The sequence below is a fragment of the Pelobates fuscus genome, chromosome 5 (assembly GCF_036172605.1).
Source record: "Pelobates fuscus isolate aPelFus1 chromosome 5, aPelFus1.pri, whole genome shotgun sequence".
Classification (NCBI taxonomy): domain Eukaryota; kingdom Metazoa; phylum Chordata; class Amphibia; order Anura; family Pelobatidae; genus Pelobates; species Pelobates fuscus.
In genome coordinates, this window is record NC_086321.1 from 94,457,412 (window position 1) to 94,479,216 (window position 21,805).

The following is a 21,805-nucleotide window of genomic DNA, read 5'->3' on the forward strand; positions in this document are numbered from 1 at the left end:
TTAAAGGTCGCATTGCATTAATGTTTTATGTTTTAGGTTGCTTGTTTGTTGTATATAATGTATCACAGAGCTCAAAATGTCCACTCACAAATGATAGTCAGCACTTTTTTGACTTTCCTCCACTGCAGCTTTAGGTTAAACAATAAAGTATAGGTATATAGGTATATAGGTATAGATATGAATCATCTCAGGCATCATACAGGGAGTACTTCATAGACCAAGCTGACTGAATTATAGGTATGAGAGATCACGAGTAAGTTCTGCTCTTCTACTCATGGGTAGTTATGCGGGGCACATGAGTTTTGACTTGCAATTTTATCTATAAATTGTGCTAGCCTAATTGTCTGCACAAGCTTACTAGAAATTACTTTTACTTTTTGTTGTATAATTGTCAGAGTGGTTCAGACTACAAATATGGAGTCTACATAGTGCTGCTCAATGTATACTGCAATGGCTGTATGCGTTCACATAATAGGAATTATTGCATGGTGCATGAATAATTAGAAGTTAGGTAGTGATTGCATGTGATGCCACCCTCTTCAAATAGAACATTATTATTAGGATAAAGTGACAACTGTCAAAAAGAAGAAAGCTGATCTTAAACTTTCTATTCAAACACTGGAGTGGAAGCGAAAATAACAAAAAAACATCTATGAGACAGGACTGGGCGAGCTTCCAGCCCATATGCCTCTCAATGCAAGGTTTCAAAAATCTCAAAAATTGGTTGGAGGATCCGGAGAGGGAGGCAGTCATGTTTTCTATTCAGTTCTTAAAAATGCTCAGACAAATTGCTATGCATATCCTATATTTAAAGGATCTGAAAGCATCCTAAAATTAGATTATTTTCCTTTACATTTAGCGTTATGCGTGCCCCCTTAGCAAGTAAAAAAAATAGTTTTGCTTAGCTTTAATCCCCTGGTGCACCCTGCTTACCCTGGCACCTGCTCCTCTCTTGAATAAGATTATCATTACTGGTGATCTTAGCTAATCTAATGCTTCCCTATAAGGAAATATAGGGGGTCTTGTGTGCATGTGCAACAATCGTTGTGCTGTGGCAATCCGCACCTTTTGAAAATGGCAGTGTTTACAATTGACAGCCTACAGGGACAGGCTCTTTGTGCTACAACCACTACATTAAACCGGTATGGCTCTGGTGCTTAGATGGTAAAATTAGACTATTGAATAAAACATTGAAAATTACTTGTGACACGTGTTAACTTTTTTTTTTTTTTTTTTGTGTGTGAGATCTACATTTTTCTTTTAAATCCTTTTGTTAAATATTTAGCAAATTACATTTCAATCTAGTTTACTTAAAGAAAATACAAATTCCTAACACTATAGTGTCCCTCTGTCCCACCACACCTCTGCCTCAGCAAGGAAAGGGTTAAAAATGCCCATAGAAATGCACTGAATCAGTCCTCTCCTACGGGGAATTTGAAGATGCTGGAGTTAAATTTTGTGAAGCAACAGGAAGTGCCTCCAGTGATTGAAGTGGTCATAGTGGTTGGAGTAATCATTTAAGTAACTCTGCCAGACAATGCTTTAAAGTGGTCATGGTGGTAGGAGTCAGTATGTGCAGTTTTTAAGTTTGAAACACAACATGTACTGAGATTCTTGTAATTGTGTACTGGGGGCTGGTTGCACCTCCAGCACACATGACATTGGCAGCTCAAAAGTCTGTTCCAGGATGGCAATGTCAATTCTGTGCGAAAATTACATCTGTTGGCAGAGCACCTGCAAGGGGAAGCTAGCTCTCTCCTCCTACCCTCAGGCCCACTCTGAATTCTCTTGCCGTCATCCATTCCACATTGTTTTGTTTATTTAAAAAAAAACAAAAAACAAACAACAACAAAAACTGCCTTCCCTCCTCCCACTAACTCCCCTCCACTGCCACCCCTCGTTGGCCAGGAATGCACATATCCACTCTCAGCCAACAAAATGGTCCAGTCCAATTGGGTCACATGTGGCTCCAGTGACCTCAGAGAGGGGAATGGAAGATCAGCAATGGGAGCTTTGCTCGGTGCTGGATTTCAGATGAGGAAACCCATCTTCTTTCTTTTTTTTTTTTTTTTTTTTTTTTTTAATTCAGACTTTGCTGCAAGGCTTTGGGGACCTTCTCTACAGTGCCCAATAAGGCAAATTACACAGGTTACAAAAGTTGTTTTGTTGTTTGAAATATTGTACATTGCAGGGTTAAGGGGACAGGGACTCTGCACCCAGATCACTTTAATAAGATGAAGTGGTCTGGGTGCCTATAATCTCTATTTAAGACACACATGGCAAATAGGAGAAGACACAAATTGTTTTCTGTATAGCTTATTTTTTGTTAAGAATAGCAGAGGAGACCTTATTAAGGTCTTCAATAAAGAACCCATCAAATTATGGGTACATCCCTGCAATAGGCAGTGAATAAAAAAAATATTAAAAATAGTGCTTAGTGGCGGTTATCCTGTAGGTGGCACACACAGTCTTTTTATTAAAAAGTAGCATTTATTTTGGTAATCTATGCTACATACATCTATTCTTGTTTTGCTTTTGTTTATATGTTCACCTCAATGGCAGTTTCAGCTATGCTTTGACAAAAAAAAAAATCCTTGTTATGTTTAATTTTCTCGTTTACATAAATTGAGCAAAGAGTAGCATGCTGCCTTAAAGGTACACTATAGTCACTAGAACAACTATAGCTTCATGTATTTGTTCTGGTGAGTATAACCATTGCCTTCAGGCATTTTAATGCAAACACTGCCTTTTCAGAGAAAAGGCAGTGTTTACATTTGCCTCTAGGGACACCTCCAAATGACCACTCCTCAGATGGCCACTGGTGGTGCTTCCTGGCTCAGTGCTGCACAGTAGGCAGCAGTGCCGTTCAGCGTCTCCACGCTCTGCATGGGGAAGCTGAATTTTCCTCTTAGAGATGCATTGAATGAATCCATCTATGAGGAGGTGCGGATTGGCCAAAACTGTGTTTGGCCCTGTCCCCTTGCTGATTTCAGACAATGCAATGTTTTCCCCATGGGAATGCATTGGATTGGCTAAAATCAGCAATTCTGATTATGTCACAAAGGGGACGGAGCTAGCACAAGCGGAACTAGCACCAACGGACCCGTGCGACCCTGGAATGAAGGGGAGTTTTAATTCCTTACAAGGGGTCTAAGAAGGGGGGCAAGCCACCTAAATGGTGGGTTTAGCACTATCGGGTCAGGAATATATGGTTGTGTTCCTGACCCTATTGTGTTTCTTTAAACTATGTATGATCATGTTTAGTCCATTTAATATGAGAAAATGTTTTATTGTTTTCAACTTTTACATGTTCATTTCCTGTAGAATTTGCTCACCTGGTATCATGTAATTAGTGACAAGACTAGCTTTTTTTTTTTTCTTCTTATTATTATTATTAGTACAGATTTTATTTGCACAAGATCACTAGAACCACATTTATACTGTTTGTATCTAACATAGATTGCCATATGTATATTTGGAAATTTCTTAAAAGGCAGCTTTACTGCCATTGTTATGTCTGGTAATTTAAAAAAAATATATATATATTTTAAAAGTTTCTTTTTTCATGCTTTGCGATATTGTTGAGAAGTCTCTTACCATCAGTCCCGGGACATGCCTTAGTACAAATCTCTTTTAATTTTAATATATCAAGAACAAACCGGAAACTTACACATATGTCTGTCATAAAACGTTTCAGAAAACTATCATTTTTGGTATGTCATTGCTTATATTAATATAATATATATAAACTTCCAGTTCATCCTATGTTTGTGTAAGCTCAAAACTGGAAGTTGGTGTAAAACTTAAAAATGCAGATGGCCACTGAAGTCTATTACCACTAGGGGTCTCTGTCTAACTAAAATACTTTTTTAAAACCGGCCACATTGATTTTTATTCTTAAATGCTTTTACCATAGAACTTTCAATAGCATAAACAAACGGTACACCATGAATGTTCTAATTTTTCATTCTAAGCAACTGAATTAACCATGATTATCAATTATCCACTATTACCTGATGACAGTAAGACTGCGTCTATACTTACGATGCTCTAGTTTTCTTCATTAAAGGTTACAAGTCTACTGTGAAATTACTGCTATTTTTTTTATTTATTTTTTTGCTCTAGAGGGTGGAAGAATTAAGCATAAGCTTGCAAAAGAACCCAATATTATTCTGGCTTTTTATATGTGCAAAAACTAGTGTGTAATATTTTGCAAAACATCCAACTTAAACCTGAAATATTTTTCATTCTAATTTTTACATGTCTCACTGTTAGATAATAGTTTCATTTAGTATGGTGGGTTGGTTAAATTCTCAATTGCTTATTAAAATTGTCTGTCTTAACACTAATTCTATACAGGTATTGTATATGGCTTCAAAATCCTTTCCATGTTATTCAGTAATTTCTGAACTGTACCGAATCCAAATGGCAAAATTAAGGCTGAAATAGCTAAACTGTGACTTTAGCTTTGGATAATTTTTCAAGACTGTCTATTTTTGCCTAAATTCCACCATTTAAATTCCACGTTACTACAATTCCAAATAAAAGTGAGTAGGCTACCTGAATTGATTTTCTTAGACAGAGGTGTAATTAGAATCCACTAAGCCCCTGTGCGAAAATTGCCCTGGGGCCCCCCTCCCATGTGTCTTAATCCCCCCCATCCGCCCGCGCCCAGGCCCCACCATGTGCCTCATTTCCTCTCCCCCATCAGCCCCTCCATGTGTCCCATTCCCTCTCCCCTTAGCCCCTCCATGTTTCTCATACCCACGTCCCTCCATGTGTCCCATTTATCTTTCTCCCCTCCCTTTCTCCTCCCTTCCATCCCTGTGTCCCATTTCTCTTTCTCCCCTCCCTTTCTCCTCCCTTCCATCCCTGTGTCCCATTTCTCTCTCCCCCTCCCCTCCCTCTCTTCCCTCCCTGTGTCCCATACTCTCCCTCTCTCCCCCCTCCCCTCCCTCTCTTCCCTCCATGTGTCCCATTGTTCCCCCTCTCCTCCCTGTATTCCATTTCTCCCTCTCTCCCCTCCCTGTGTCCCATTGTTCTTTCTCTCCCCCCTCCCCTCCAGGTGTCCCAAATCCTTCATTGCTCCCCCACCCCTCCCTTTGTCCCATACCCTCCATTTCTCTCCCACCCCTCCCTTTGTCCCATACCCTCCATTTCTCTCCCACCCCTCCCTTTGTCCCATACCCTCCATTTCTCCCCCTCCCCTCCCTGTGTCCCATACCCTCCATTTCTCCCCCTCCCCTCCCTGTGTCCCATACCCTCCATTTCTCCCCCTCCCTGTGTCCCATACCCTCCATTTCTCCCCCTCCCTGTGTCCCATACCCTCCATTTCTCCCCCTCCCCTCCCTGTGTCCCATACCCTCCATTTCTCCCCCTCCCCTCCCTGTGTCCCATACCCTCCATTTCTCCCCCCTCCCCTCCCTGTGTCCCACACCCTCCATTTCTCCCCCCTCCCCTCCCTGTGTCCCACACCCTCCATTTCTCCCCCTCCCCTCCCTGTGTCCCACACCCTCCATTTCTCCCCCTCCCCTCCCTGTGTCCCACACCCTCCATTTCTCCCCCTCCCCTCCCTGTGTCCCATACCCTCCATTTCTCCCCCTCCCCTCCCTGTGTCCCATACCCTCCATTTCTCCCCCTCCCTGTGTCCCATACCCTCCATTTCTCCCCCTCCCCTCCCTGTGTCCCATACCCTCCATTTCTCCCCCTCCCCTCCCTGTGTCCCATACCCTCCATTTCTCCCCCTCCCCTCCCTGTGTCCCATACCCTCCATTTCTCCCCCCTCCACTCCCTGTGTCCCATACCTTCTCTCTCTCCCCCCTCCCCTCCTGTACCTTACTAGTAGCGGTTCCCGGTCTGACAGCAAGTGCTCTAACAGACCGCTCGGCCACGCTACACACAGGCAGGAGGGGGGAGCAGCACAGTGCAGCTCTCTCTTCCGGCCAGACCTCTGGGAACCGCGAACCCGGGCCGGTGCGGTTGTGTACCGGACCATAAGGTATCCAGGCGGCCCACGGTCACAGGGGTCGCGGCCGGGGCCACCTGGAGTGAGGGGCCCGGTCACAGCTGCGACCCCATGCGACTGTGGTAGGTATGCCAGTGGTCCTAGAATAACTCTATAGTTTATGAAACTCGGCATCTTCATATAGATTTGAAAGGTAGTGTTGTTCCAAGGTATATTCCAGCAACACACCTACTGTATAACCTTGGTTTTATCATGGTAATTAAAATAAATTGTTACATCCATATAGAAAGAATATTTTCTGTTAATTTTCAAATATTACAGCATATATTATAAAATATATATTTTCATATATTACAGCAGCACATATCACTGTGCCTGTTCCAAGGTAATAAACTGTGGTACATACATGCGCAGATCTTAATAATAATATTCCACATACACGTATAACCACAGCGCAATAGAGAACTGGTGTTAAAATGGCCTAGCTCCTCTCCAGAGGAGCGTGTTTCAGATACAGTGAACTGGAAATATATGTAAATGATCAGCTTTATTGGAATAAAAATAAAAGACTCAAAATAATAAAAGTATTAAATACTTAGGAGTATAGAAAAGTTTTCAGGCAGATCGCTATCCATTCAATCCTAAAAAGTAAACTTTCTATATTTTTAACTATTTGGTGGCCCAAAAGTAAATACAATTGATTATATGGATACACATACACACTGACACAACAAAGTGGCAGTTACGTTTCAGGCATTTAAATATCAGTGTGGTAGTTGGATAGAATAGGGGAGGCAGATAAAAGGAATGTTGAGGAATGTTGCAACTTTGGATAGAATAGTGGAGGCAGATAAAAGGAATGTTGAGGAATGGTGCAACTTTGATTGAAGGCATTTCAAGCATTTACCAGATTAAATAGTGTTAAATATAAGTGTAATAATGTAATAAAATGCAAGTAAACTATGCTGTGTACCTCCTTTTGGGCCACCTTGTATATATTTCAATTTCAATGTTTTGCTCCTCTGGGAATCTTGTCTTCGTGCTATTGCAGAACATTATTAATCTGCAGTGTTTGTATTTATTAAGCACGCAAAAGAATAAAACGGAAAGTAAATAGTACCATCTCTGTAATTTGGAGGTAAAATGTTCTTCTTAACACATGGAAATAAAAACGCAGAGCTTCCTGCTGCCCTGTGAGCTGCTAATCTGTTGACCTATTGCTCTAGATTTTTTATAATAGTTTACAGAAACAAATGTGTTACACCTTGGAATCTAATAAATGTGCCTCACATCTTGTAAAGACATCCCAATAACTGATTAAGCAGAGAAAGCTTGCAACGTTGTTTTCATTCTTTTCTGTTTTTGCAACTACCTCTAATGGGTAGGCCGATCACTAAAAGACTCCAGATTATTTTTCTTTTTTCTCCTGGATTTATAGAGCTGTTTCAGTCATTTAGACGTATAATACATTAAAGCCTCTGTAAAGGTCTTTTGAATGGCTTCTGTGGTATCATTACACTAGATTGAAAACACATTGATACATTTTTTCTTGACTATTTTATTTATTTATTTTTATAATTTTTTGTGTGCAGGGAGATAATGACAGTGTATCAAAATGTTATCTCCCACCACCACCACCATCACAGAAAATAAGCAAAACATGCTTTTGTTACACAATGTGGCAAATTAGTGAATAAGTCAGTCTAGCAAATGTTCAATTGAGTGCCTAGGAGATCATTTCAGCCTGTGAGGAGAAACAGTTCCTTGTCAGAAGTCAGACATACTGTGCACGGCGCACATGGCATATTGCTCCAGACTTGGACTGCAGCCCAGTTCACCCCATACACTCTCCCCTAACAGGCCTACTGTCTGCAAATAGCAGGATTAGGGCCCTACAAGAACCATTTCATTTGTTGAAAGGAAACACTGCGACATATGGATAATTAAGAACTTCTGGAGTTGTACTGACAAGAAGTGTTTGAGAGAGAGAGAAAAAAACCTGGCTAACTAGATTAATCTGTTTATTAACGTTTGTTGTGTCTATGCTCTAGAATTCCTTTTTTTTTTTTTTTTTTTTTACCATTTTCTGTAGTAAAACAACTCCATTTGGGGCGGCCTTCAAATGAACTTTTGTTAAGAGGTAGATGGTTTATGTTTAAGCTTTTTCCAGTAAAAGGACCAGATCACAAAAGGCTGCTTTTACTAAATCGGCAATTGGGAAGATGTGACAAAGAAATTTCATATTTTAGTATAGGATATTGGAGCTATTATTTTAGCCCACTTGGAAAAATTGTATTTCACCATTAGTGAATTAAAAGTTTAATAAGAACCCTTAGTGTTTAGCATTTTATCACATACCTGAAATACATCACATAGCAATCTAAAAAAAAATGAGATCTGCATTTGAAGATATTTGGAAGCATTTTAAGTATTTTAACATTAATTATTAGTGTTGTACCCTTTACAATACTATGCTAAGATCCACTACTGGAGAACCCTTGTCCATGTTATTTTCTTAAATTACTTCAGTGTCCTATAGTATTTGTTGTTAATGGACATTTGCAAACTTCCCAGCATGTACAGCTGCTATGAAGCCATTCGTATTACATGATTCATGGTATCCCAATCTAGCAATGAGGCCTATGAATGTCCTTGTAGACTCCAAGAATGGTCCTCTTGTCATGCTCCCTACATTCTAACTCTTTTTTTCTATAAAGGACATTAATAATCACTCCAGTAATGAAATCCTTTGCATCAGTCATTCCTGTGAGACTTTCTTCTAACACCAACCTGCTCTATAAAACCCTCACGGTTCCCCAGAACATCTATTCAGTTTATTATGCATTCATAATTTGTGACATGCCACTACATCAATTGTCTTTAGCTATGCATCATTTTTGTACTCTATTTTTTAGAACCAAATACTTTCATACATAACCCACAATGTTATGAGTTTTGTCTTTTCGCTAATAAGTTTATTACTAACTTCCGCCCCCCACATTTGAATGTTTTCTATCTGTGTAAGTGTATATTGTGAGATGTACCATGTAGCCACAGAACATGTAGAATAGCATTGAAATTAGCTTTTGTTATCTAAATTGAGCTAAACTGATCGCTTTCGGCCAGTAAGCTAAGCCCTACATTACTGGGCTTTGTTCAGACGGGGAGCGCCCATTTTTCACTGAGCTGTAGTGGAGGCAGTTGCAGCAGCTGACCAACCTCAGGTAAGACGTCACTAATGGGGCTTTACTAGACTTTAATATGATAAACCTTACTGTGTAAATATACACAATACATTATATGTATACACCTTTATTTACAAGATACAGGCCATAATTTGCTGCACAGCATACAATTATCAGTTTAAAAAAAAAAAAATATATATATATGTGTATTATTATATTTATCTCATCTGTTTCTCAAATTAATAGAATATACATTAATCACACTCACGGTATAGTTCTGTGTGTTCCTCTAGCCGAGTGTTTCTAAACCTCTTGTCTAGAACCCAAAGTGTGGTCTCCATTCTGTTTTCCAATGGTTGAGGCAGATGCATTATTATTTATTTATTTTTTTATTTTTGCTGTATATATGAGTACATATATGCTTGCGTCTGCAAATAGCAAGCAGTGATGCATCATAGATAATAAAGCATTCACGTGGCATTGGAAGAATCTGCACATGTTTACAGGTTATTAAAGTCAAGCTAGGTTAACAGAAACTGGGAGCGATTAAATGACAAAACACTTATCATGTATTCATAGCATCGTAAGGCATATAGAGATCTAATGTTGCGGAGAAGTGAAAGAGAAGTTTAAAAGGCTAAAATCAGATTAACTCTAAATAGTATCTCTCACCAGGTGCACTATCCAAGAGGCTGTCTGCTTGTGTATAATGTCTAAAGACCACATAAAGACCACATAACTGCTCATGCCAGCACCTTGTTGATCACAACTCATATGTAAAAGAAGGTAGAGATTAAGAAGAGACAAAGAGTAAATCAGTGAATATTATAACCGTGCGCTTAAAACATGTTGTGATTTAAAATGCGGGTACAGAGGGCTGTATGCACTAGGGAGTCCAGGTTCAGCCTATTCCCTCACTCTGGGGGATTGGAAAGGGGATCTAAGAGATCGCTGGCAGTGGCAACTGTGTGGTAGTAAGCAGCCCCAAAGCCCTAGGTCAGAAGAAAGGCAGGCATCCTTGAGCCACGGACTCGGAAACTTGTGAAGTCCAAGTCCTTTTCCCAAGGGGGATAGCAGAGGGTCGGTGCAGACTGTCGCCACGTCTACGTCGGATTCTCTGCTTACGTGGTGGATGCTTTGGGGGGTAACCCTTACTTGCCTTCAGTATTAAGAGGAGCAACCGCTTGTATTTGACCTGTACCCTTGGGATTGTCACCTCCACTCCGCTCTCCGATCCTGCAAACTCCGGTGTGCGGACTTGGCCATGATGGTGCCATTCACGCTTCAAGTGTTGCCCAGAAACGTTGGAAAATGACATCCAACCTCTGCAGACAGGTGTCAACTGGGCTGCTTTGATTCTGCTGTGTCTGTGTCAGAGTAGGTCCTCGATGGAGTACCTCTGCCATTTTACTAGCAGAAGGTGAGGCAGTAGTAGCAAATCTTGTGCTCTGATGTTGGAAGTCGGTTACTTGGCCGTAACTCAGCGCGCAGGACTCCACTGAGGAGGTCGGCCACCGCTCCCCGCGTGGGCAGCACTTGGCCGCAGATACACAGGACCAAAGCTTCGCTGTTGCGTGTCACGAGAATACTCTGAGTGATGCCCAACGTGTTCGGAATTAACATAGGTAAGTTTAAAAGTCGCTGGCACCTCGGGATCTGCAATATTTCACAGAATAGGGCAATCTTAGTGAGGAGCCCTCTTCCCATGCGACCACTTTGCATGGTGTCCAAGCCCTGCCCCCGGAATGCACTATTTAATTATGCCCTGGAAAACTGCACACAATAAATTGGTTACTGTAACCGCACTACCTATCTCACTGCATTACAGACACGTCTGGAGAGCCTAATGAAATTGTTTGTGTGAGTGTGATTTGAATTCAAATTGAGCTCAATTTATGATTGATTAGTGAATTGCCCAGCTAATGACTTAATGTGATATGTGGTGGATCCCTGTCAAAACAAAGTGTATAAACCAGTGCTCCAGTACTTAAAAGCCCAAATATCTCACAACTGTGTTTTCTATGATGATCTAACAACCAGACAGGGGCACTTATGGCATTAGGAATACAAACATGCATTCCAATTGTTATAGTGTCCTATTAACTATTTAATTCTAACAGTCCACCAACCCCCCATTTGCAATAAAAAACAACCTATTTACTTAATTTTACATTCCTGCCCTTACCCCTCTCCTCGTAGCCTCTGCACTGTCACCCTCCTCTATGGCTGAGATCAGGTCTGGGTGCCTTTAGTGGTCCATTAAGGCATTAAAAATGTAGTTCCAAAACATCTGGGATGTTAAGGTTAGGCTTCACTGCATTACCCTTTGATATAGTAACACGTCCAATCATTATGCATTGGGTAATTTATTTAAATTCTTAGGACAGAAAACCACAAAGTGGCTTTTGAAGATAAAATGCATGAAAAAAAGGCTTGGGCATTATGCCGCAGTGGATGACTGGCAGTGTCTTGAAGTCAGACTTGCTATAGTACATTAAACACAATTGCACATTGTTTGGGCATCGAACAGTATCCCAGCTGAGGCTTTTCTTGGCTGCGCATCAAAGCATATTATAAGGTAGTGTTGGGCTAGTACAAAGGGCGGATTGTTAGTGTGGTGCATTTTATCCTGCTGCTACCTGGCACGATTCAATGTGTTTTTAAGTTGAGGGTATTTTTTTTTTTTCTTCCAGCATTTGTCTAGTCACCTGGAAAAAAATGATGCTTAGATGACCCATGAAAATGCATTTTTTTATGATGGAAGTTGAGAAAGTGTAATCCCTATTACAGTGAATTGTTAACACAGTACAAAGTGCAAGATATCGTTTCAAAGACGTACAAAACCTTCAATTGTTAGGCAGCACATGTGGTTTTGTACAGTAGCTTAATTACAAAAGTGTACGCTCCATTACTTGAATATAAAAGAACAGAATAATGTTGAGCATCACGCTTAGACTGGAAGTGGTATTCTATTTTTTTTTTTTTCTTTAGCTTGTGTTGGGGTTTTGTATAAATAATAACTTTATTTATACCACTAAGCATCCACTTGGTCCTTTATGTTATTGTGGAAAGTGGAATCCATAATGGCATTGTTTGACAATGCTGTGTTATTTTATGACATACATTTATTACTTTTCTACGTTTTGATAGCCTATGTCTCACCCTTATTGGAAAGGGGTTGGAATAGGGACATCCTCATTTGTATATTAACTCACACTCTTCCACCGATGGGGTGTGGGAAAAAGCAGGAGCCGCAAGCACTCCTTTTTATTTTTATTTTTTTATTTTTAAAAAGGTGCTGTGGTATAGGATTTTTCTCAAGAGCTCACATGTCCCCTCTTGCACTTACTATCAGCCTCCTCTATTCCATGTGTTTGAGGAATATGAGGTAAAATGTACACTATTCTTATTGCAAGACAAATTACCTCTGGTTATGCTTAACAGCAGTAATGCGTGATAATGTATGTTATAATCTGATTGCCACCTGTTTGTTTCAACATATAAGTAAAATCAAAGGTCCTTTCTGTCATGTTGCATTGCTTATATACCAAACCCTGTCTGCATCTTCATTTTTCCCTATTTTGTTTTAGAACTTATGATCCCAGGGGTTTTGTTGCAAAGATGCTCTTAGTTGACTAATATGTGAAAGTGAATTTTTTAGTTGACCTTGTAATAATCAGATTTTGAAAGCTGCATTTATGATTAGAATATCAAATATCAAGGGTTGAAGGAGGGAACCATTTGTGAAATAAGCTCTACATTGCTTGCCTTTTGTTTCCTCCAGTAAAAGCCTCTTTTGTTTTGATTATTATATTCCCTTATGATTCCAAATATACATATGCCTTTCAACATGGCCATTAGCTTGTTTCTCTTCATTTATTTATTCAAAAAATCCCACATAATTATGGGACACCTGTCTTGCAAATATGACATGGCGGTATGTTGTAGAAAATAACATTTGATCTATACAAATGCATTTTCACATCATGTGTTGCAGAGAATGTCCGTAATGTATTTTTTTTCTTAGCGTCTAGAAGACGTTTTATCCCCTAGATATCCAAACTTCCTTACTTAGCGCCCTCTCCTGAGTTTTCTGCCAGTTTTAGGAAGAAATTGGACACTTTTAAAGTTAATCTGTCTACTCCCCAAATTACCACTCTACTTTGTTTTAGCAACTACTTATCGCCCAGCATAGGGTCAAACCAACCTTAATTTTTATGAAACTGTTCTTAATTTTTTTTGCACGACTCCAGGATTCCAAGCTTCCTGAGTGAGCTCTGCCCAGAATAGGAATTAGCCGACACCCGTCAACAAATCCTAGCATTATTATCATAATTTTTTATTTTACTGGAAGTGCTAAGCATCCTATAAATCTCTGCTTAGATATTTGTGATTTTTGGATATCTAGTTCTGCATTCTAAAGCAGGTTAATTCATTACTAAAAATGTGAATGGCAAAAAAAAAAAAAAATGGTATGATGTTGTTTAGACCTCCATTTATGGTTACATTAATGAAGATATAGGCAGATGTAGAGAGCGAAGCTATACAAATACCTCAAGTCATTGTCTGGGCTCTTGGCATAATTAATGTTCCAAGCAGGACACGGGTGGGGATTTGAGTTCTGGAGAAACTTCCAGGGTTTTCAGGAAACCACTTGTGAATTCTTTGACAGAGACTGCACCTGTACCCTCGTTGCAAAGTAACCACTGCAATAAACTGAAGGTATTATGGTGCCTGAAATATAGTAAACCTTTAGCTTGCTCTTTAACAGAAGCCAATGCAAACCAGTTTCTCGCTTAATATATATATGAATTTCTTGTAATATGGTTGCACCAGCCAATCCAGAGTGATTGCTAGTATGTAAATATATATTTCCACTATCAAGTGAAAGACCATCATTATATATAATTATATATACAATATCTCACAAAAGTGAGTACACCCCTCACATTTTTGTAAATATTTTATTATATCTTTTCATGTGACAACATTGAAGAGATTACAAAAGTGTACAGCCCATATAACAGTGTAAATTTGCTGTCCATTCAAAATAACTCAACACACAGCCATTAATGTCTAAACTGTTGGCAACGAAAGTGAGTACACCCCTAAGTGGAAATGTCCAAATTGGGCCCAAAGTGTCAATATTTTGTGTGGCCACCATTTTTTTCCAGCATTGTCTTAATTCTCATGGGCATGGAGTTCACCAGAGCTTCACAGGTTGTCACCTTCCATTTGAGGATGCCCCACAGATGCTTTAATAGAGTTTAGGTCTGGAGACATGCTTGGCCAGTCAATCACATTTCCTTCAGCTTCTTTAGCAAAGCAGTGGTCATCTTGAAAGTGTTTGGGGTCGTTATCATGTTGGAATACTGCCCTGCGGCCCAGTCTCCGAAGGGAGGGGATCATGCTCTACTTCAGTATGTCACTGTACATGTTGGCATTCATGGTTTACTCAATGAACTGTAGCTCCCCAGTGCCAGCAGCACTCATGCAGGCCCAGACCATGACACTCCCACCACCATGCTTGACTGTAGGCAAGACACACTAGTCTTTGTACTCCTCACCTGGTTGCCGCCATACACTTGACACCATCTAAACCAAATAAGTTTATCTTGGTCTCATCGGACCACAGGACATGGTTCAAGTAATCCATGTTCTTAGTCTGCTTGTCTTCAGCAAACTGTTTGTGGGCTTAATTGTGCATCATCTTTAGAAGAGGCTTCCTTCTGGGATGACAGCCATAGAGATCAGTTTGCTGCAGTGTGCGGCGTATGGTCTGAGCACTGACAGGCTGACCACCCACCCCTTCAACCTCTTTAGCAATGCTGGCAGCACTCATATGTATATTTCCCAAAGACAACCTCTGAATATGACGCTGAGCACGTGCACTCAACTTCTTTGGTCGACCATGGCGATGCCTGTTCTGAGTGGAATCTGTCCTGTGAAACTGCTGCAGCTCAGTTTCAGGCCCACTGTGCTGCAGCTCAGTTTCAGGCTCTTGGCAATCTTCTTGTAGCCTAGGCCATCTTTATGTAGAGCAACAATTCTTTTTTTCAGATCCTCAGAGAGTTCTTTGCCATGAGGTGCCATGTTGAACTTCCATTGACCAGTATGAGAGAGTGTGAGAGCGATAATACCAAATTTAACACACCTGCTCCCCATTAACACCTGAGACGTTGTAACACTAACGAGTCACATGACACCGGGGAGGGAAAATGGCTAATTGGGCCCAATGTGGACATTTCCACTTAGGGGTGTACACACTTCTGTTGCCAACGGTTTAGACATTAATGGCTGTGTGTTGAGTTATTTTGATGGGACAGCAAATTTACACTGTTATACAGGCTGTACACTTACTACTTTACATTGTAGCAGAGTGTAATTTCTTCAGTGTTGTCACATGGAAAGATATAATAAAATATTTACAAAAATGTGAGGGGTGTACTCACTTTTGTGAGATACTATATAGATGCAATTAACATGGGGCTTAGTAAGATGTGGTTAGTGGAACTACAGATGAAGTGTGTCATTGCTTGAAGCACTGAGCGACGGTTGCCTTCCAAATGCCAGATGGGAATACAATAGTGTATATTTTAAAGATGATTATGTAATACTGAGTCCAGATGTAGTGTCTGTAAAACTACAATGCAAATCCAGGATTTTCTGTAGTAAAGTATATATCAGTCCACGTTTCAAGACAATAAATAGCCTATTCTATCAGCAGGATTCAGCTTGCATAGCTCTAAGGGACAAACACACCAATAAATGCCTTTACTAATCACACATACACTTCCCAAATCTTGGAGTGACAGTCTTTGGGTAAACCAGTAAAAGATGCACCCTTCTGTGTATAAAAGAAAATATATATATATAGATTAAAAACATAGGTCCACTTATTTTTTATGGTATAGCATTATAGCACTTTTTTTTATTGAAATCCTTAGTAATACCTTAATATTTATTCTGACAGGGATTTATCTATATTTATTGCCGTTTTAGTGATGGGTGCTAAAGCTTACTTCAGGTATGTTTAAATGATAATAAATATAAGTAAATCCCTGTCACAATAAATATTAGTAAGAGTTAGGTTATAAAATGTGCTGTTTTCCAAAATGATTAGCCCTATGTTTTTAATTTACATATGTATTATATAATATTGTTTTTTGTGTTTTTTTTTGCTTTAGAACATCCAGTGTTGGTGTCAAGATGTTGTAGATATTAGAGTTGTACATTCAGTTTCAAGTGAACTTGGATCGGTCTGAAATTAGTCCATTTAACTGGTTCAAATTCCATTATTACGAAGAGCTACTTGGACGTATATGCACGCATTTTTGATTCATGATTTGGAGTTATTCTGGGGTGATAAAAAAAAGACATGATTATTGAGGGGAAAAGGGACAGCCATGAAATGTTGATTATATTGTCGATCATGTGAGAAGTGACCAATAGAGGGTAAAAAAGGAAAAGGAGTAAATGGGGAGAAAGGGTATAAATATATATAATTTAATTTTTTTTTTTTTTTTTTTTTAATGCTCATCTTTTTCCTCTATTGGATACTTTTTCTCTCTGGATCTGTGAACCAAATGGTGCAAAAAATGCACTTGTCAGTGCACTGGAAAATAAATGTATAATATGTTTTGTAGTACACTGGCCTATCAAGCCTTTTTAGTTAGTCTGAATCATTTTTCGGAATATTTTTGCATGGATTGTATTCAGACGAACCGAGCCACCACAAGCCTCTATCAAGGGTGAATATTAAACTACCTGTATTATTTTTTTTAAAAAACTTTTGTATGAAGTGACATGAAACCAAAAAGGGTGTCTTACAGGAAGACAGCCAAATGGGTAGGAGCCCAGTCCAATCTTAAGCTAAACGTAGCAAAAAAACAAAAAAACCTTTATTAAAGTCTATTAAAAACTGGGTCAGGATAGTAATGGACAGAGTCCTGTAAGGAGAGAGATAGTCGCATGGATAAACGGCTTACAATAAGCCGATACACCTAGAAAAGCCCCTTACTGATAAGTCGAGGCGGTATGCTAAACCATGCAAAAATCTGGGAACAAAAAAGCAGTAGAGGAGAAGACAGGGAGAGGAGGGAGGAAAGAAAGGTATATTCTCCCACACTGATCCCTTACTCACTGTGCTAGCCCTTACTCTCCTAGATAACACCTTCGTGGGTGTTCTAATCTAGACTAAGTCCATACACCTAAAGCCCCAGATATAAATCACTAGACGAACATTGGTGCAAAGTGCTGAAGTGCTCAAGTGAGTGAAACCAGACTGAACCCGACGCGCGTTTCGGCGTAACCGTACGCCGTCATCAGGGGTATCTGAAGGGAGGCTGTCCTCGCGGTTTATTTTATACCGGTATCTCAATTATGTCCGCCTGGGTAACTACCAATCCGTGCGCTCGGAACATTTGGCAGTCTCATGAGTGGGGCCAAGAGGGCGTGGCATGATGTGCCGCAAGCCCGGCCCCTATTGTCACGTGTTAAACGGCCAAGACAGAACGGGCGCACGTAGATCGGGAGAGGGGGATTAACCCTTGGAGTGCCTAATTGACTCCCACTGACAATGTAAATAGAGGACCTTTAGTTCACTTGGGTATATATTGTGTAGTAAGTAGCCAAATTCTAATTGTTTTTAGATTTAGTTTTAGCTCATACGTTTTAGCCGATTTGTTGACAACCTGGCAATATAAGAGCAGATACTGTATTGTCGCTTATGATGCATCTATGAATTAATAAAAATATTTTCTCCTAGATTTATTTACATATACAAGTGAGTGGTCTTAAATTTAGGGTCATAGCAGGGGGTATGATAGAGCACTCAATTAAAGGGGGCAAGATAGACCACAGGCCATCAGTACATGATGGGAATATAAACTAGGGGTAGCCAAAAAGAAGTGAAAAATAGAAATAATAAAGAATTAAATACATATATACAGGCTTATTCTTAAGATAACATTGTTTATCAGAATACGGCAGTACTTTAGATGAATGGGGAGTAGGAGAAGCCCTCATTCAGCCCCATAGGTGAACGTGTTTTTAAGTGATAGATCCAGAATGCTTCTCTTTGTCTAAGTCTTAAGTCCCAATTCCCTTTCCTAGGGGGTTGTGGTATATGCTCAAGACCCATAAATCGAATACCCGCTGAGGAGTGGTTATGATGTTGGTGTAGGTGTCTCGAGACTGGCGTCTCCAGATGTCGCCTGACGGAGTTTACGTGTTCGCGTATCCTAAGTCTAAAATGACGAAACGTCTTGCCCACATATTTTAGACCACAGGAGCAAGTCAGCAAATAAATTACTCCTGTTGTGTGGCAGTTGAAGAAGGAGCGAGGTTTGAACATCTTTGGATCACCAGTGTCAGGGACTGTCTTGGATTGTCTACTAATGAATGGACACGCACTGCAGTGACCACATTGGAATGTACCCATGGGTAAGTATTTTTGAAAGTAGCCAGAGGGGGGGGGGTGGTCGAGAGATGACTGGGTGCTAAAATATCTCTCAAGTTCCTGCCTCTTCTTGCTGTAATCGAAGGGAAAGGTGGCAGGATTTCTTTAAGGTGCTTATCAGACTTAAGGATAGGCCAGAACTTATTAAAAAGTTTTGACATGGTATCCCATCCTGCATCAAACGTGCCGATGCAGCGTATTTTGTTTTCCTCAGTCTTTCGACTCACGTCTGTGATCAGAGTTTCACGTTCAGTCTGGATTGCCCTGAGGTAAGCTCTTTTTAGAACCCTATTTGGGTAGCCCTTGGTCTTAAACATATGACGTAAGTCATTCGCCTTTAGTTTAAATTCTTCCATTGTTGAACAGTTCCGGCGAAGTCTCAAGTATTGACCTATAGGGATTCCAGACTTGAGTGGTGTAGGGTGATGACTGGACCAACATAAGAGGTTATTGGAGGCCGTCTTTTTCCTATATAAGGTTGTTTCAATTTTGCCTCCAGATACCTGTAGAGTTAGGTCCAGAAAACAAAGTTTTTGACCCCCCACTTCACTGGTGAAACGCAAATTGAAATCGTTACTGTTAAGCAAGTGTACAAATTAATTGAATTTATCTGATGTGTCTAGCCATATTAGAAACACATCATCGATGTATCTTTTCCAGTAAAAAATCTGATCGATGTAAGGTTTCAACTTTGGGTCTAGCTTAATACATCTCTCCCACCAGCCGAGATGGAGATTAGCATATGAGGGCGCACAAGACGTCCCCATAGCTGTACCAGTGGTCTGGTGGAAGATTTTGCCATTAAACAAGAAGACATTACGGGTTAAAATGAATTCAAGTAGTTTAGTTACAAAGTTCACATAGTGCTCGGGTAGATCGGTTTCAAGTTTCAACAGTTCACGGGTATGATGTATACCAAGGTTATGGGGAATTGAGCTATATAGGGCCTCCACGTCTAGGCTGCATAGAGTGGCATTTGGAGGTAGGACGAGATTGGTTAGTAAGTTGAGCATTTGTTTCGTATCTCTAAGAAAAGATGGTAGTTTCTGCACTACTGGAGATAGGATTTTGTCAACATAAATGCTCGCATTTTGTGTCAAATTGTCACAGCCGGAGACTATAGGTCTACCGGTTGGGTCTGTTAGTGATTTGTGCACTTTAGGCAGACAGTAGAAGGTGGATAGACATGGCTGTTTAGTGCACATAAACCCAAACTCATCTAGATTGATGAGTTGTTGATTGACTGCCTTTGTAAGTAAGCTTTTTAACTCAATTTGGAATTGTTTCGTAGGATCTTTAGCAAGTACACGATAGGTGCTTTCATCAGATAGTAATCTTTCTGCTATTTGAATATAGTGGTCTTTATTGAGTACCACCACATTCCCCCCCTTATCCGAGGGCTTAAAAATCAGATTCGTATAGCTCTGAAGTTTTTTTAGAGCTAATACTTCCTGTGAGCTAAGATTACCACTGGGAGATAAAACAAAATCTTCCACATTTATGTTTTCAATTTCCCTAGTTACCATTTCAAGAAATACCTCCAGATTTTTATAATCTTGAAAGTGTGGAGTGAACTTACTCTTGGGTTTCAAGTTAGTGTATGGAATGTCATGATGTATAGAGCCCTCCCCAGAATTAAGTAATTCCACGAGAGTATCAAGGCACTCCAGGTCTTTTGGTAAGAGCCCCAGACTTTGTGCCTTGGTTTCTTTTCGTACTGCATGATATTTATATAGAGCCAACTTCCTCACAAATAGATTAACATCCTTAGTCCAGGTGAACTTGCTGAATGTTGGAACGGGTACAAATGATAGTCCCTTTTCCAATATGCTAAGTTCGGTTGTACTAAGGGTAGTGTCAGAGAGGTTAATGACACGCAGAGAAGACTTTTTTATTCCCTGCGTCGTCTCTGGCCTCTGCCTCGGTACCTGGTGTGCGGACCCTGAGTTAGGTCCGCTTGTCTTAAGCCTAAAAAATCCACCCCTTTCTTAAGAATACTTTTGGGTGGATTTCTAGGGGTAGGGGCTTGGGACTTTTCTGTTTCCGTATCTGTTGAGTCGTACTCAGATGTACTAAATTGATCGGAATCCACTTTGGATCTCTTTTTAAAGGAGCGGTAGACTCTACCTTGTTCGAAATCCTTTATGTCTCGCATATATTTCTGATGTTTCCTTACTTTTATTATATGTGAGAATTTATCCAAATTGGATTTCAGTTTTATTTCAAGTATCTCAAATTGTGGTTCTGTTTTAAATCCCTGGACCAACTCAATTTCTTTGTCCAATTCAAGTTGAACATTGGTTAGTTTCAAGGACTCATATTTACAGATAATATTCATGAAGGTATTTGAGCACCTAGATGCTTCCTCATCCCATTCCTTATAAAACTCTTCCGTCTCAGCTTGTCTAGACGGGAAAGTCTGAACCCTTAGTCCTCTAGGTATAATATTTTTGGAAATATATTTTTCAAGGGTAGAGACTTCCCAGCTTATCCTGATCTGCTGTTTGAAGAGTTTGGTTAGTTTGTTAAAACTAGTATGAATATTAGGGGGTGACAGTGTTTCTAGAGTGCTATCTGTACAGAAAACAGAATCAACGTCCGCACACCAGGTACTTGCATTAGGCTTATTGGATAGAAAGCCAGCCATAGTAAATTTAGAGAGAGTATCGAGACTGATAAATAGTAATGATGGTGACCATTTAGGTGAATAACACCAATTTATGAAATAGAAAAATGAAAACCTCAAGGGGCCAGAAGATTGGGAAGGAATAAATACGAACCCAACTTCCGTGCCACAAGAGAGACGGTCACCTAGACTGGGTGATAGGGCATAACCCTTGAATTACGTAACATGAAACAGAGAAAAAAACCAAAAAGGGTGTCTTACAGGAAGACAGCCAAATGGGTAGGAGCCCAGTCCAATCTTAAGCTAAACGTAGCAAAAAAACAAAAAAACCTTTATTAAAGTCTATTAAAAACTGGGTCAGGATAGTAATGGACAGAGTCCTGTAAGGAGAGAGATAGTCGCATGGATAAACGGCTTACAATAAGCCGATACACCTAGAAAAGCCCCTTACTGATAAGTCGAGGCGGTATGCTAAACCATGCAAAAATCTGGGAACAAAAAAGCAGTAGAGGAGAGACAGGGAGAGTTTTTTGTATGAAGTGAATCAGCCGAACTATATAACTATATTT

General features: G+C 40.0%; 1 protein-coding gene across 1 annotated transcript in view; it reads left to right on the plus strand.

Moving 5' to 3' along the window:
- The window catches only part of CWC27 (CWC27 spliceosome associated cyclophilin), a 218,161-nt gene that overhangs the window by 46,610 nt on the left and 149,746 nt on the right, over window positions 1-21,805 (plus strand). The window lies entirely within an intron of this gene.